Source organism: Cinclus cinclus, chromosome 2 (genome assembly GCF_963662255.1).
Source record: "Cinclus cinclus chromosome 2, bCinCin1.1, whole genome shotgun sequence".
Classification (NCBI taxonomy): Eukaryota; Metazoa; Chordata; class Aves; order Passeriformes; family Cinclidae; genus Cinclus; species Cinclus cinclus.
Window position 1 is genome coordinate 62,044,810 of NC_085047.1, and position 18,890 is coordinate 62,063,699.

At 34.0% G+C, this 18,890-nt stretch overlaps 1 protein-coding gene across 1 annotated transcript in view; it reads right to left on the minus strand.

Moving 5' to 3' along the window:
* Positions 1-18,890, minus strand: part of DIAPH3 (diaphanous related formin 3) — a 203,592-nt gene that overhangs the window by 23,784 nt on the left and 160,918 nt on the right. The gene's annotated exons all lie outside the window — the stretch shown is intronic.

Genomic DNA, 18,890 nt, shown 5'->3' on the forward strand with positions numbered 1-18,890 from the left:
TCTTGCTTATATAAAAGAGGAATTGAAATTTAATACAGCTTTTATAATTTCTATTTCTTGTAATGGTGTCTTAAAGGCAGAAAATGGAAGGAATAATAAATCACAAATGTCAGCAGTGTCTTTTGAGATACAAATTGTTAATACTACAGAAGCTGTAATTTAGAAGCATGCAATTTAAGTCCAGATTGCCTGATTTACTTTACTGACTCCCTGATCTAGTTCAGTTGAACACTGAATTTAAATAGAGGTGCTTGGAGTCAGGAGGGACTTATGTATGTGCTTATATGCTGTGCTGAATCAACATCCCATTGCAACAAATCACAAGTACAGTACGTTTAACAAGCATAACACGGCAAGCATATTTATCTGCTCATAACATAGCCAAAAATGACACCTTCTCTTTACATTTTTGTGAGTTAGCAAGAATCAGCAGGCTGGAATAACCTTACTTGTCCTTATCTACTTTACCTTAGAAATAATTATTTAGCATAAAAAACCAAGAGCAGAGTATACGTTTTTTTGAAGTTGAAAGGAAAAGGTCCAAACTGGCATGCTTTAGCTGTTTGTTAGCTGTTTTTCTCCTAATGAATTGCCCTGTTGCTCTGCATCACTCTGATTGCAAAATAACAGCTTTCATTAGTCATTATAAATATGGCTCTGTGCCACTTTATTTACATTCTTATAGTAAATAGCTAGAAGTTCACACTGTAATAATTCAGACTGTTTCTGCACTAGCTAAAAAATAATCTGGCAATGTCTAATATATGGTTTTACTTAAAAAAGCCTAAAACCCAAATCTGAAAGTTTTTGGGTTTGTAGGTTTTTTGACATAATTTTACCAGCAGCATAATTCCACTATGGCCAACATTCTTGCCAATAACAAGGTTAAGGGAATAGGAATGTCACTTTAATTAGACTTTGCAAACTGGGCTTCTCTTCTGGTAGACCTGTCACAAGAAGAAATTGATACTCAAAGTTTAAAATGTGATCAGTGCTTGAAAATGAACTAGCACTGTAAATATGCATAAAAACGAGCTTAAGAAAAATCTGAATCATAAATACGAATGATAATAAATATTAATCAGTAATAGGACTGTTTTCATAATACACAATTACTTTCTAGATATTATGGTAACATTTCATTAAAAAGCTTAATTTTCTTTAACACTTCTTTTTTTTGCAAAAGAAAAAAAGGACAACTTTTATCTGAAATACTGTTTGATGGTAGAGATTTTTTGTAAAACACTTTTCTATTAAACACATTATTTTACCCAGATCAATCTAAAGTCAATGAACTTCACACATAACTGACCTCTTATGAATTCTAGCGAGTAATTTAGGTAGAAAAGTAAAAAATGTTACAATTTTTTAATGTACTATTTTAGGAAAATAAACTGTTTCCTTTAAGTTGAAAAAATATAAGCAACAGAACCCATATCTAGATTGAACAACAACTATTACAGAGAATATTTTTCATTACTAGCACTCTTGAAAGCCCAAATTTTGGTGCTACTAAAAATTCATGCCTGATTCTAACAAATATATAATTATTAAATACATACAAAAATGATGTCTATAGACATTTAATACACATGCAGATATTATGCATGGTATTATAAATTATATCCAGATTTCTTGACTCAACAGGCTTTAGTAAAACAAATAATGCCAATACAAGTTCTGTCAATAATCTACACCAATACTTCGAAACAGTGACATTGCAAAACCCCAGCTGTCAGTCTAAACTCAGTTGCAAAAAGGCAGTTCACCTTTTAGCTAATTTATTCTAAGCAAAAAAGATTTATCAAGTGCATTACAAGGACTCAAAAATAATATTTACATATTATAATGGGAAAAAGTACAGACTTGAAAAAATGTCTCTAAATGATGCTGAGTCAACAAAAAAGGAAAATAAAAGATAACAGAGTTCTTTGAAAATTCATTTTTAACCTTCCTAAAATAAGAAAGCAAACTTCTTTTGTTCAAATATAAAAATCTTCTAAATGAACAAACAAGTTTTATTGAATTTAACATATTCCTCTCTGTCTAGTTAAATTTATATTAATCTTCTCAAATTCAGGTTGTATTCAGTATCTCCCAACCCAAGCTGCTGCTGAAAAAAAATCTTGTACAGGGTTTTCCCAGCTATTAGCTTTCAGCAAATAGAAAGCAATTCTAATTTGATGGATGTGATATTAGGTCCATTTAGTTTGTCATCTGGCTGCTTTTCTTCCCAATTACATGTTGGCATCATAATCCTTGAAGAGGATTCTTTCGCCTCGTAACGGATTGTGAACCATACATCACAAATGTGCCATCTACAATGCGTCTATGCAATCTCTCTGGCAACATAGCCACTTAATTCCACGGCAGAAGTTATTCTCAGAATGGCTTTTATATTCTTTTAAATATCTGAAATATTTATATGACAAATTTATAGATATAATCTATGGACTTTCTCCGGAACGCTAGTATCATCTTCCACCCAGTGAAGATGAAAACCACAGTGTCAGTGCTGGTCAGCATTACTGTTAGGATTAGGGTGAAGATGGTTATTTATCAAACCCTTATAAGGTAACTTCAATGAAGAATATTGCATCTTCACCTCTAATGAAAATATTGTGTAGTTATTGCATAATAGCTCTTTGTACTAACAATGAGACTAATTTTACACTACTATACCTATTCTCTAAGATTAGAGGATTACACACAATTCAGGAAAAAAAAAAAACATGACAAACAACTTCCTTCCATCAATGTACTACCTATATTCTAGAATACATAGGTCAATAAGTATAGAAAGGTAGAATAAACATATTCTTCATCATATTCAAGAAATAAGTTAAATTTTATATGATAAAGATAGCTTTATAATATGCCAAAATCAAGGAGAGCTTAATATTTTTGGTGTTCACATTAATCATTAACTAAAATGGCCTCAGACTCAAATCATCAGATATATTCTGCATTTCCCAAATGCCGCCAGAAACGCAACTTTTCATCACTATTCCCATTTGATATATTAAAAAAAAGAAACAAAAAGTGTACGATCTACCTTTAATTCTGTCTAGCTGAAGGCCAAGAAGATTGGTATGAACAGCTACCTACCTTAGCCACCTGACATGGGAAATGACAAAATTTATTAAGCAGAAATCTTACTAGAAATTAGATTTCGAAACACTCCAAAAATCTTAACTGGTGTCAGACAACCTATCTATTTTATTTTTTTTGACTGCAACTAAGAAATTAAATAAAAACTGAGTTTTTCAGAAGAACATATTTTTATTTTGAAAAAATAAATTTTCAAGTCTTTGGATAGAGCACTTTGCTCAGTTTTCAAGAGGAAAATTATTACTTACTGCTGCTTATTAATATAAATGGATTGGAAGAGCAACATTCCAATTTAGATTAATGCTAGAAACTGTTAATATCCTCAAAATTAATGCTTTGAAACAGGAGAAATAAATACAGGTTTCTTAGCTTTATTGTAAACACTGCCTACTTTATTTTTTGCACAGAAGAAAGTTCCCACAGCAAGAAATACTAGGAAAGAGTGGACCCAAAAATATTGGCATGCTTTAACAATGCAATATAAAAGTAATGAAATCCCATTACCTCAATGCAGAGAAAGTACAGAAAAAGTAGTAAGAAATCAACTCGATTAATTCACAAAGACTTCTATGACTTGAAATTCAGAAAAGAAAAGCAGAAATCACAGTCTTTGAAGAGAATTAGTAAGGATGAATACAGACAATTGCGTAAGGACAAAATAATCACATCAGTACTCAGAATGAGATACAACTGGCAAAGAAAGAAAAAAAAGTATACTGATAAGGAGGAGACCTAATAAAGACTTTGTCCATTACTCAAAAAGGAAGAAAAGCTTTGGGTGGATGAGACCACCATCAGGTTTCTGTCCAGTTTTAGACACTGAACTACAAGAAATAAGTTGACATTTTGTCCAGTTTTAGACACTGATCTACAAGAAATAAGTTGACTCCTTTTAGTTATCTGAAAATCCTAATTGACATGAACAATCAGAAAAAAAGTATCATGTTGTTATGTCTGCAGTCAGCAAAATACCAAGGAAAACATGGAATGATAAAGGTACTTCAGAAGTTCACATAAGACTCTCATTGCCTTTAACAGTATTCTGTCTTCCTCTGCTCTAAGGCACTCCATTCAGTAAATTTCCTGAATATATCTAAAGAAGCAAAAATGAAACAAATATGCAAAAAAGATGCTGCTCTTTTTGTCCAGTGTGGATGTGTTTGTCTAATTTTTTCATAGAAATCTCCATTGAGAATGGCATCTGTATCCTTGGACTCACAATGTGAAAGGGAAATAGATTAAATAAACTCTTAACTATCCATGAAGTTTTATGATTCTTAAATGTAGTGAAAGGAAGAAGAGCTATCTGCCATGTGTAAAAGTGATTTTATTATTTCTCCTGAACAATATAAGCATGTTATTTTACTCAAAATCAAGGTAACAAAAACAAGGAGTACAGCAAGAGCACTAATACAGTATATATGGATTTGTTGAAAAATCCCCCTACAGCTCATCTGTCACACAGAACATGAAATTTAATGTAATTCTTCTTGTATTATCAATGAGAAGATGTGCTAGACCATATGCTAACAGTTAAATTACATCTGTGAACCAGCTTTTTGAAGTAAATGTATTTCTGACATTCATTAACAGAAATTCCACAGTGGTAATAAATAGAGGTAAGAGATACAACTCTATATTTACTTATAACTCTAAAACAATCAAATAACTTTTAGTTAAAACTCTTTTCTCTGGTAAGCTGAACAGATATAAAACAGGACATAAGAACAGACTTGGACTGCAGCATCCCAGTGAAAGCTTTCCTTAAGCCTTACAGTCAATGCAGTCTACATTTTCAATTGTAGAATAGACAGTGATATTCTAAGTATTTACAAGTACTACAACTTGAGTTACATATAAAAAAAAATGCCCAAATTATTTCATTTGGAAATAGTTGCTATATTCACATTGGAAGTCTGAAAGAATTAAAAAACCAAGGAAATTAATCAAAACTATGAGAATTTCTATCACAACAAACTTAAAATGTATTTATATGCAAAAATGAAATACAAAATGTACTACTGTGCCAGTCATGCCTATCAGAAGCAATAACACCTCTCCCTCTTATGCCTGCAATTTTCTTCCTGGCTCCTGAATTTCCTTCTAAGTACTATATTTAACCACTTGTTTCATTAATTAAACATTTAAATCTACAGACCAGACCATGTATTCACTTCCATTCCCAACTAATGTATAGTTTCTCAAACAGTTGTTGTTTACATGTCAATGACTGATGTACAGTTTAGGATTAGGCATCGTAAATTAAAATTACCAGTCTCAATCAAAAATAACAGATTATTTTCTTAAAGCCTCAGAATTTCCAGCAGGATTATTGGGAATAATTATGATCCCTTTCTGGTAGGTTTTCCCTCAGCTTTTCCCTCTGTATGAAGACTTTTAACTGTAAAGTCTCCATAGATCAGGTGCCTGAGCACTAGATCATGAAGAAACAGCCCTTCCCTCTTTTTTACTATCCGTACAGTACATTCAGACCCTTTTCTAGCAACACACAATTACATAGTATATTATGTCATAGCAGTGTTTGGTACAACAATCTACTCTAATTTTCTAAAGCTGTTTCTTTCCATTTGGAATATATCTTCTCACAGACATGCTTTACATTAACACACTGAAACTGATATGGAAGTGGATGATGAATTGTACAGTCAAATACTCGAAGAATTAACTCACAGTCTTCTGAAATTAGAGACAATTTTGCATGGCAAGGGCAGATATTAAGATGTAGATATATTTATAATGCACGAACGTGTGTTTTAACTGCATGCACATACACAAAGAGGCGGATGAGCAAAGTCCAATGGCCTGGTGAAATGTCTTAGTGCAAAACTCCTGTGATAGGTGATCACCATGTTGGTATTTTCAGGCTTGCAAAGTTTCAGAACACAGAATCTTAAATAACAGTGTAAGAATGGAGAGTCATTGTTTATATTCTCCTCTTCTTTCAGGAAAACAAAAAAAAAAATGGTGAAAGGGAAAACTGGAAGATTTTAGGAAGATAAAGAATGATGGAGATTGTTTTGTATCTCAGTAAGATTTAGCTGGCCATCAGTATCTGATTAAATGTTTTCAAGTGCTTTAGAAAAAAGACACAGCGAACTTAAAAATCACATTTGCCCAACTGCAATTCAAAGAAATAAAATAAAGGAATAATTCTCCTCTATAAGGGAACATTCTGCATTATTTACCTTGTTTAACTTACCAATTTCCTCTTTTGCATTGGACTTTTGCAAAACAATTGTGGACAGAAGACCATGACAAATATAATAATGAACCCACAAAAATTAGAAATGGCATACATAATTATGTATAAATGTATGCAATTAAAATTTCAAGCTAAAATGCATCCCCAGAAAACTGCAATGCAAAATTATTAAGCAATAAATATATAAGATACTGGAGTATAATCTGGCCTTACCCTCAAGTTAGGGGAGTAAAATTAAGAAAATAGAGAACCACTGACAATAAAAATATTTTATAAAAAAGAAATAAAACTTAACCTACAGATTCATGGACAACATTGCAGAGGCAAATACTGAAAGCTTTCTTTGCTCCCCTCCCCACCAAAGCATCATTTAAGATTTGGACACCTTGAAGTGATTCTATTTATCTTTACTTATTTCTAGGTAACAGGATTATATAGAAAATAGCTGTAAAGTTTCTTCACAGTTCACTGCATAGGTGCAGTAACAGTCACTTTGTGAAAAGATCACAGCAGTGGGGGAAAGGTTGGCTGTTTGCAGCTGAATTTGAAGTTTCTGGAGATGAGGCAATTTGCTTCTTGCTTGAAGAAGTAATCATGCCCAACTTCAGCCAAGTTTCTTAATGCAGAATAGAAGGGGATGAAATAGATGAACTTTTTTTCAGAGGACACTGAGGGCAGGAAACAAATGGGTTCTGAAGTTTTTCAGGTCATCCAGCTCACCCACCAGTTTTGATTTTTCACTACATGCATAATTATTTTATTCTTTTTATATTCTTCTACAATGGGAAGATAAATAGGGAGCCTTTTGTGGTTTTTGGTATACTTCTTTCAAAGCTCTTTCTGAATCGCAGTGCCATCATTATATTCTAGCTGAAAAACATGTGAGTTCCTGAGGGCTTTTGACACACAAGCTTCAGAGGCAAGAAGCACCTTGGGAAATCTCAGAGGTGATTTGGTCTCATGCTATGTCAAGTCAAAGAACAGTCTGATGAGATACTATGTAAATGTTAATGAAGTGCTCTCTGAAATGTTAATAGCCTAATTCAGGTGACCAGAAGGACAGTTTCTTATAGTACACTTAAGAAAAAACAGTAGCTATATATATTAGCTTCATAACAAATTGCCCAAGTAGTGATATTATACTTATGGAACAAGCTACTCATTTTATCCATCTGTAACTAAGCTCAAATATAGTTTACAGGATATGTAAAAGTAAATTTTACCTTATAATGGTTTCATATCTATTTAATACAAATAATGGTTTTGGACAAAAATATTATGTCAATCATGTCAAATAGTAGAACTTAAAAAAGAAAGGGCTAAGGAGTATCTAAGGAAAGATGAGAAAGTCACAGAATTTTTATCCTTAAAGGCTAGAGTACTGATGTTACATTCTAGTGAATTGTTTCAAATTTCGTTAAGAGGACACAGGAGTCTAAAGCAGCATATAGAAAATAAAACTTACAGAGTACTGGTGGAGAGAAATACAAATTCAATATCTGAAATTATTTTTTCAGATACTTTTTAGGGGAAGGCAAGAGGTAAAGGTTAGACACCAAGAGTATAATGAGCATACCAAGAGCACAAAGCAGCCACTCTTTACTCTGAGTCTCAGTTAGCCCCCTCAGTGCAGTGCCAGCTCCATAATGAGCAAGCAGTCTACTCAACCAGGGAGCTCAGTGTATTAAACAGATCATGGGATACAGAAATACACTGCTTGTGGACACAAGCACAGAGATCAGCATTAATGATGAACTGAGGCAGATAAATAGTGAGACAAGGATGCAGAGGCACCACTAGTTGAGATACATCATTAAGCACAATCACCTTTGACAGAAGTGGTTTTGATATTTCAGTACTCCACTTATGTCAAAACCCATGAACTTCAGCATGTTGGAATGGTGTCTTAAAGGTTGCAGTTAATTAACCCAGATCATCTTCTGCAAGTTTCAGACTTGTTGTGGAACAGATCTTTCAGGGTATTTTACAGCTTAAATTGACTGGATTTACAGTGTTACTCTTGAATATAAATATGGCATGAAAGTAGAGCAATCAAATGCATAATTTTCCATGTCATAGTTGTGCAGGGTTTTTAGTCAGTTTTTCTACATTTAATGCAGTTGCTCAGTAATCTGCAAGAGCATATTACACCTTTGCTCTGATGTCTTGTGGCGAATGTGTCTTGGTGAAATTTAAGATGATAAACTGTATGAACTGCAAATAATTTAGATCCAAGCGCTTCAGAAAATTTCTTCTCACAGAATTTTTGGGTATCTCTTCCTAGAGTAACATTTAGGAGTACAAACTGTGAACTCACTGCAACTTTTTCCACTTGTAGAAACTCAAGAGCTTCAAGATTATTCCTATATTTCTGCCTTCACCTACATCTTTAATCCTAGTTGTTTCAGTTTTCTCAGTTTCTTCAAGTTCCTTGCAGAATTCAGTATTCATTTTGTGTTGTCTTTAAATCTTATTACCCTTAAGTGTTCTATCAAAACACCCATGTAGTTGAAGTAGCAGCTTTCTACATCTTATCCACCTGATACTCTCTTTCTGGAAACAGTATGAAATATTATCTCTCTTTACATCCATCACTTGTCGTTGTTTTCTTCATCCTAACTATAATATTAGTCGGCAATTAATATCCATCAGCATAAATGAAATAAATATTTTTTGCTTTTCTTTGACTTTGGGAACATCAACAAAATTGAAAAAAAATGGAAAATTATATATATTTAAAGGATCTAACTATATTTGACATTTAGAGTGTAAAAATCTTACAATTTTTTTTCTGTAATATAAACACAACCAATGAACATCTCTTTTTGAGAAAACATTTTATCTAAAAAAGATAAGCCTTTTAAGCAAATACGAATTGACTTTGAAAAATACAAAATAGTGTGGAGAAAGTCACAGCTAAAATATAGGATATAAGACTTAAGAGATTCCAGTTCCTTAATTATTTTCAATTATGATGCTAAAATACTTTCACTTGCTAATTAATAGACGAAATTTTAGAATGTCCCAATGTAAATGGGACCAACTACCCATCCTACAAGAATGCTGTTTTCAAAACCACACTTGTTAATAATCTCCACTTGTTCTTGTGTTTATGCTGTTAATAGTTCTTCTCCAACACTTACCCTTCCAAACATATACAACATATTATATACATTATAATTGTATATATATTTACATTGCATGTAATACAGATCTGTGTGCATTTTACACACACATATACATCTATGTACACTTTTTCTTGCCTTCCTTTTGTTAGACTAAACAAGCCACACTGTTTCAATCACTTAATTTTAAGTAGTCTATTTGTCTGTATTAACCTAGCAGCACTGCTCTTCATTCACTCTACTTGAATTAATTATTTTTCAACGCTGGTGGAGGGCATCAATATCTCACTTTTTGTTTGCAAAAATACTTTCCTGGATCCAGACAGAGAATTACTGACTTTTTGTACAGCACTGGAATTAAAAATAAGCCTGATCTTTACATTTACTTAACTGTCCAAGTCCTTCCTAGCTCATGAATCCTCTGTTTATATAAAGTATATGATGCTTTCTTATCTCTCAAGTTCTCATATACATAAAATAAGTATCACTACAGAGTTTTGTTTGGGAAAAAGTTTGTATATAATTGGCATGATTAATGCTTAAAATAAGGAAGAGGCAGAATGTATCCATGACTCATACTTCTTAAGATAATTCTCTGCTGTGTGTTTTCCAATTCTATAATCCTTACCCTTGTAGGAAATGGCAAAGTAGACAATCTGTGTTTGTTAATTAACTCAGCTGGAACCAAACTTGAAGCTGTTCAGAAATCAAAAATTCACAGAGAAATAAGTAAAGTTCTCTGGACATCACGTTACAGATTAATTTGGGGTTACCTCAGAATTAAATCCCCAAAGCTTTGTTCAATAGTCCTATTAGGTCTTCAGTAGCCATCATTAGTTTATTTTTTTAAAACACAAAACCCAGCCTATTACAGAGGATCAAAGTGTCATAGTGATACTCTACAATCACACTAGGCATAACTGGGACAGATACTATATCAAGGGAGAAGTTTCATCAAAAGAGCAAACTGAATGAAATCATGTAAGCTGTTCTTCAATGCAAAGAAAAGAGAAAAAAGAAGTCTCTTTATCCATGCAAATCCTTTTAGGTCATAAAACATCTATTAAATTAATGCCACAATATAAAATAAGCCCATTTCCTAATGAACCTCAAAACTGCATGCTATCAATAAATTGCCTCTAAGTCTGAAAATTCTGATTTATAAAATGCTTTGACAAACAAACACCTTTAAATCATATAACTTGGCCTCTGAGGAGTCATGTCACTTCTTTTTCATGTCAATTCACTGCACTGCTGCATTCCCATGATCTGTGGTGGCCACTGGAGCTCAAGTCAGACAGAGCTATCAAATCAATTATAGCAGCCTGCCACTGTCTTACACCAACAACAAATGATTGATAACAAAACCTGCCTACTTTCAGTTCTCATCTGACTGCAACAAAACAGTCCCTGCCTGCTTTTACTGGCATTTGTCATGAATCAATAGCAATTTCATCACTCAGAAAGGTGCTGTCAACTCTACTCAGTCCATCTGGTTTCACTTTACTGTTATAATTTTTAACGCATAAACTATTCAGGAAGGTTAATGTATAAAACTGGTTTTCTTTAGAATCTCCTATACATTGGCACCAGAGAAACACTTAGAAAACATAAAGTGTCGATCATTTTTAAAGATGGAAGGAGGAATCAAGAGAGTCACCCTCTGTAATCTTAAAAATTTATTGACACCTAGCCTTGCCTGGAATTTTCTCCTGATTAGGTAATACTATCATCTGATCCAAAAAGAAATTGCTCTTTTGACCTATTATTATGACCTTACAGTAATTATACCTGAAAGCTGAACAGTGAATAATTTAAATGAAACTCAGATTTTCCAAGCATGAGATGATAGATAAACTCTGTATTCTTCCTACCATGCTCAGCTAGGATGTTCATACTAAAAAAGATCTTCAATGTCCTACAAAGATGAAAAATAATAATTATAATATTTTAAAATTATTATAGTATTTTAAAACATCATCAGTAGTTACAAATATAGTTTGCACTATATTACAGAATTCACTGGTATACTAATTGGGACAATGAACTGTGTGGCAACAGAGATACTACATATCTTAACACATGGGTTTGCTTCACATCTAAGTTTCCAATGCTGATCTCAAAAGAACTAAATTACTAAATAAATTGCAATCTTCCTTTACTTAAAGCAGTTGGTGAATGGTTCAGCTCTGTGATGTGTGTGAAGCTCTAAACCATGGTATGTACCAGATCACAGAGTATGCTTAAGAAATAAAGGTCTGTCACACTCAGTTTTCCAGCAAACCACTGTTCAGATGTTTATGCAAAGGAGTGCTGTTTTAATTGTTTATATCTGTGTTTTGGGATGAAAAACATGCTATATTTCTACTTTACATAATGATACTTCCATAGTGGAACTTTATAGCAGAGTTATTATTTGAATTGGTAACACTTGCATTGACTAAAATAAATCCTTTTTTAAATCACTTAGAAAATTTATTTCCATAGTATTAATATCATGTACTTAAAGCAGAGAAAACAGTTTCCATTAACACCTAAGTCTTACAGAACAGAACACTAAAGTACATACTTCTCTTGGGGAGAATATTAATTGTTCAACACATAATTCCACTTTTCCTTCTCTAAAAAAAACCCCAAAAAATACAAACCTCAAATTGTCTCAAGATATTCCCAGGAATTCCTAAGCTAAAGTATCAAGGATTCATGAAAGAACATGAAAAAACCCTCAGACTGATTCCCGGCAGTTTTTGGGACATCCAGTTCTACTACAAAAGCAAACCAGCAACACCCACACCAACCAAAGCCACACAAAACACCTGGCTGAATCTCCCTTTCTGATGTTTCTCTGAGGTGCTCTGCCACTTTTTAAAATTTAACTGACTATCATTTGGGATGTTGCATTTGTATTTATTGCAAGCTTATGAGATTATAACCAGCTTCCACAGAACTTGTCTTTCTGGGTTTTCCTTCCATGGAAACTCAGGGCAAATTATACCTACCAAGAGCCTTCTTAAATACTTTGCATTCAACAAGATGACCAAGGTATCAAAGAACCCACTGGTTTAAAGAAAGAAATGACACTCAAATATAGAAAGCCACAGGTGAATTAAACAAGAGGCTTCTCTCTCACATTATAGAAAGTTTAAAAATTTCACCTGCTATCCAATGAACACTTATGCCTACAAAGTTATCTTACCATTTCCAACCAATTACTCCAGTCTTTAACATCCAGTAAGTCCAAAAGAGTAGGAGGTTTTTGTTGTTGGGTGTTTTGTTGGGGTTTTTTTCTGTTTGCTTTTTGTTTGTTTGTTTTGTTATGTATCACCATGATAGATGTATCAAATCCTAGGAATGCATTTAGAGAAATGGGTGGGTTGTTGAGGTGATGGAAAATGCTAACATAGCAATGTAAAACCCAAGAAAGAACATGTTCTCATAAAATGTACAGACCAGGAAGGACATCTTCATTTGGGATGAAACCCTAACCTAAATGTTATTTTATATCTTCTGTTAGCATAGGAAAATATGGTAGGGACGTGACAAACAAATACTGTGCTCTTCAATGATTATCTTAGCCATAGCTAACGGAAAAAAAAAATTGATGAGGAAAAATACAAATAGATAAAATATCCAGAAAATGACTAGTTAGTACTTGCACACCAGACCTTAATACATGCTGATGATCATTTGACAGAAAAATACAAGAGACATTTCCCTGAAAAGTGTAGCAGAATTTATCTTGCTTCTGCCTAAATTGATTCATCATCCTTTTAAAACAATTTCCCCCATGAAGGCCCCCAGAAAAGGGCAGTGAGGGAGATGACCTGGAAAAAATATGAAGTGAAATTAGAACAGCAACTTTTTTCAGAAGTCATTGTGATAATTTTAATCCCATTGCAAAATGCGAACCACCAAAAGTAAAGAAAAAGTGGGCGGAAGAAAAGCATGAAGAAATAGTATTGGTTCTATGATCTCAAGAACTATGTCAAACACAGCAGCTTTTATTCTCAAGGTATTCAGGGAAGATGCCTTGGGATTCTGTTTCTCCAAAGGCAGATAAAAAATTGCCACTTATTGAGGCATGTTTTCACAGGTTACAAAAAGAAGGGTTGTATAAAAGACGAGAAAAGAAAGGCTTCAGGCATGTTTTCTTTTGATTCTACTAGCACATTACCCACAGAGAAAATCCTGCACCTCACACAAAAGGCACATAGATCAATCTATATCTTCTTAGATTTTACACCCTGACCTAAGGGTTATCTAAACTGTAGTAACTCAGGCCGTAAACCTTGTAACTTCACCTAAAAACTAAGCTGATGATCAAATGCAGTCTCTGGATGTCTTGATTAACTCTGTCAAACCCATTTCTCACTGAGACTTAAATTAGACTTAATCCATTGGGACTGTTCCACTACTCACAGATATTCACAGCATGCAGTGATTGGGAAAGAACAGTTAAACTTGGTGGGTGACTTGTTTATTTCTAGAAAATTCACAAACATTCTCACACAAAGGAACAAAACTGAATCTGTGTTCTCATCTCCGGGCTAAATGATGAAGTAATCTGGGCGTTGAGCAAAGGCAGTAACATCCATCTCCTTCTTTCTGAATTGCATTTCTTTCTTTCTCTCAGAAAAGCAAATATTTCATGCCAAATGGAAAGAAATTTCAGTTTTCAATACAATGCAGAAAAATGTATGTTTGGGATAAAATTTATTTTTTTCTCTTTGTCTTAGCAACAGAAAAAAAAAGAGTAAATATCACAGCTCTGCCCCAGACATTTCTCTCAGGCAATACGTTCTCAGACTCCCCATCAAATAACCCATTCCATTACTCCCCCCTTTCCCAAAATACATCTACTGTGTCAGAAGTGTTTCTTGATGGCAGTCAGCCTGCTGTTCAGTGACAGACTCACTTACGGAAGAGTTACCACATTTATTTTCAGCCTAGGATTTCTACTAAATCTTTCTGGGTATCACATTACAACTTTAACAACAATACTCTCCCTTCCTTCCCTCCACACATAAAAACCCCGAAAAATTCCAACCAACCAAGCAAACAGCCCCTCCCTCTCCCAAGTTCCCAAACATAAGGTCAATAAAACCCTCATTTAACAGCCAGTTTCAAACAGTTTCCTGGAGTTGAAGGAAATAATCAAGTGATAGGATTAGATGTTATAAATAGGTATATGCCCACAGATAGAAAAACAAAAAAAAACCCCAGAAAAACAAACATTCTGCCTTTCAAGCTAGTTGATATGGTATAATGGTAATACAAATCTTGGTCATCCAAAAATACTGTAACCAGTTTTAACTACGAGCAATTTTAACATTCCAGAAACAAACACACATGATGTCCTTATTTGATGAAATTTTATAGGCTGAATGCAACTGGCTATTTTAAGGACTCTTTTCTGGTATGCAAAGACATGTGGCTTAAAGTCCCCATTTAGAAGCCCATTTAGAAGTATAACTTACATTTGAAACTACACATAATGCCCACTTGTGCAGGAAAAATGAAGTGTGCTGCTATCAAAGTGCATTGTTATGTGATGACCTCTTGATAACAAATAAGAGAGACAATATCAATTTTATGCTGCTTTCCTGGGAGGCAATTAGAGCGCCTGTGCTATTAGTAGTCACCTGTATTCCTAAACAAATAAAATAAAATTAATTGCATCATGGCAAGTTTCCTTGATGTAGAACCAAAGTTTGTTTTCCATATCTACCTTCTAAGCCCTACTTCTCTTCACCAACTCCCAGAAAGAAACACCCATGACTGTGAAGTTTTGCTGAATGTGCAACAGCTTTGCAAATCCAGCAGCAACTTCGTTTGGTTATCCCTTCAGCTGGGAACAAAACCATTTTGCCAGAACAAGGATGGGGAGTCTCTAACACTCATCTGGCATCTGCAGTCCGGGGAGAGCCGGGCAGTGGGAGCTGTACTCATCCCTCGGTTGCTGCTGCCATTGCCATGGTAACTGGGGTTGCCTGGACGATGTGGCGGCTGATGCTCCCAACGCGGCAGGCTTGGGCTTGTGCACCCGTTCAGCCGCCCTTCACATCCCTCCCTCATATTCCACTTTGATTCATAAGAACCTGGTTTTCTTCATCCTTCTGTTCCCCTTCCTCCCAGTCCGTGCTACATCCAGGTCAATTTTAATAACTAGGAACAGCTGAAATACCTTTATTCGCTCCTTCCCTTATACAGACATAAAAATACCTGGAATACAGCCAGACAAGCAAGCACAAGAAATCAGTCCAAATATGCTAATTTTTTTCACAGGTGGCTTACATTTCTTTCACAACAACTGATGGGGAGAAGAAAAGATTTATCCCTAAATAACGGAGCTGCTATAGCAATGGAGTAAAAGCAGCTATAGGGGTGGGCAATAGTCTGCATGGTGAGCAAAGATAAGAGGAAACAGTAATTTAATTATCCCAAAGCACAGAGAGTTGTTAATTTGAGCTGAATCTGAATTAACTGAAAATACTGTACCGGAAAATAAAACATGCAAATAAAGTGTTTCAGAAGCACTCTTCAAAACTTTTATCCCAAACAAAACAGCGAACTTCAAGCTGCTTTTTCCTGTTGGGCCGTACATTTAAGCCAGAAAGCTGCTGTGAGCTGTTAAACCTTTGAAAACACCATAGACTTGCTACTTTTTTTTTTGTAATGTTTATGAGTCTATCAAATGCAAACTCCACCCAGAATAATGGCTATAAACAATCCTTCAGGTGACTCATGCTAACACTGAACTGACTAGTAATCAAATACCCATCCCAAGAATTTAGTTTACTTCAAGACTCCAAGAATCAGTTTGATTATGATGTCAGCTGCCATATTTTTGATAGCATCCTGTATGTAGGGGAAAAAGTAAAAAATGTAGATACTTCACTAATTTCTTTCTGCAAAGAAAGTGCTTTATTTTTTCTCTTTTTTTAACACAGGGAGAATTGCTATTATCTGAGTAGGTTTTAAAAAGTTACTCAGAAGATGAAACACAATCTAATTTCTACCACCACTGTTTGTGTGAAACAATTTATTTTCATGTTTCTCTTCATATTCAAAAGCACCAAAAGAATGATCACAAATGAAATAATTTCTAAAAATTAACAAGAAAAACCTATAAATACTTCTTTAAACTAGGAGACCTCTGACCCAAGTTCTAGTTGCAATTGTTTCTGTTGTATTAGAAATTAAACTATTAGGTAAACTCCAATTGTGATGAAAAAATATGAAATTTTTTATCAAAAATGTCTGTAATGGCACCTGGGTAATTTTTATATTATCTTGTTGTTGCTTTGGATGAAGTCTTATTAAATTGCTTTAAGGATTAATTTGGTTTAACAAATTATATTGGCTAGACCGCAGTATTTCTTGTTTCCTTACACTGCTGAAAATGTAATTTGCCAACAAGGAAGAAATAAGTAATATTAATTGGAAACCTATTTTGAAAAAAAATAAAGATCCCAGTAAAATCACTGCTTCTGTTTGATTGATGCACCGTGATCCAGGGAGTTTCAAGGTTGACTCAATTTTGTTAATAATTAATGGGATTTTATTTACAAAAATGTAAAATGGAAAACGAGTACAGATACTTCCCATGAATACATATTACAACAGAGCATCTCTCGTGCATTGATCAGTAATGAGTTATTATATGCACTCCAATCATAAATCCCAGAGGAAAGTTTAGCTGATAGAAGTTCTATTCTTAGTCTGACTTAATAAGCCTGGACTGATTTACTGAGTAAATTGAAAGATATTTCAGCTTTCTTGGGTGAATTTGTTCAATTCCACATATCCACTTCTAGGCAAGTTTAAGAACAAAACATCAAATCCACCACTGCTCATATACCTCAAAGTTAAGTAACTCCTCAAAGATAACAGGTTAAAGTACATCTGTTAAAGTATTTCAAACAGAGGAAGGATTTCAATATGTACTGAAAATGGCATAAGCTCAAATCTCAAATTTAATGTCTGGGATACAACAAATATGAGCATGTTAAAAGACATGGAAATACCAATTATTATACTTTCAGTATTATGCAGTGTGAAAACTACCAAGCTCTTTTCGTCCTAAAGATATGTAGCAGAACTTAATACTGCAGAGAAGTATTATGCTTCCTCAGAAGGAAACATTCAAGGGCAATATATTTTTCTCATCAGTATACCTCATGTAAGTGTACAAAGTATATCATTAGCTCCAAAATCTGAAAATCTTGTTGAGGACAGCAATGCTGCAGCACTGTTTTCCAGATACAAAGCACCTTGAAGTAGACTTCTCCACTAGCTTGCTCACCACATTCCAAGAACACTAACAGATCATAAAATTTAATTGCACTCAGCTTAGTTTTTGAAGGTGGACAATTTGATTCAAAGAGAATTCTGCATAAATAACTAAAAAAAACTTAAGGTTGAAATCTGCAATTGAAGCCAAGAACATAATACAGTGGAGTGCACACTCTTTACTGGCATATACACTGGCAGCTTAAGAAGAGCTTTCCCATTTCTCATATTTTCCTTGTTCTTCCTAATTTGCTTAGTTTAGCTTTGAAAAAGCCAGATCCCAGTAGATTAATTTTAGTCAAACTTTATTTCCATATGAAATGCAGTTAGTACTTTTTAAAAAGGTGTTCTTGACCAAGCAAGTTTTCTTATCACTTGCAGAAATGTATTACTGTAATTCAAACATTGAAATAACTTTCTTTATGTCAATGCAGGCTAAAGGGTATAAAGATTTTTAAACTAAAAATAAGAAGCAATGCCTGTTTGTTTGGTGACTTGTTTCAAATGGGCTAAATTAAAGCAAAGAGGTACTAAGTATAAGAAAAAACACCCCGCAACTACTCCAATGCACTGGCATTGTAGAAGTACATATGAAGAAAATCTTGTTTGACTGTATGGTGCAACCCCAGAGCTAGCAAATCTTGAAGTGCATCTTGTAGCAATAGCTGAGTAAAACCAGATGCTGAGTGACACCCAGTTTATGATGGGAGGTCTGTGTATGATGTCAGAATCTCACCCACCACGTTTTCCTCAGATCTTGAAAAGGACGCAAAATGTATGGCTATTTAATGCAAAAATATTTTATGGCTCTTGGACAGCACATTACTTTAAGTTATTGCTGACCTATCTCTCATTTAGCTTTAAGTAGTTTGGACATATTTTTTTTAATGCATCTCTTTGGACTTTCAGTTACTAGAAAAATGATAAAAGCATATTTTGTGTTACTACAGCTTTCCCAGAAAACATCAGCTGGAGATCCTTTGCAACCTTTCTGGTTGCTTAGTTCCTTCAACATGCACAATTTCACTAAAGCTTTATTACTAATGTGAGAGTAAAATACTTCTATAATAAGTAATATTCTAATTTTTAGACCACAGTGCATTTTATAGTTTATTGGTACAGGTCAAAAATGCCCTTTT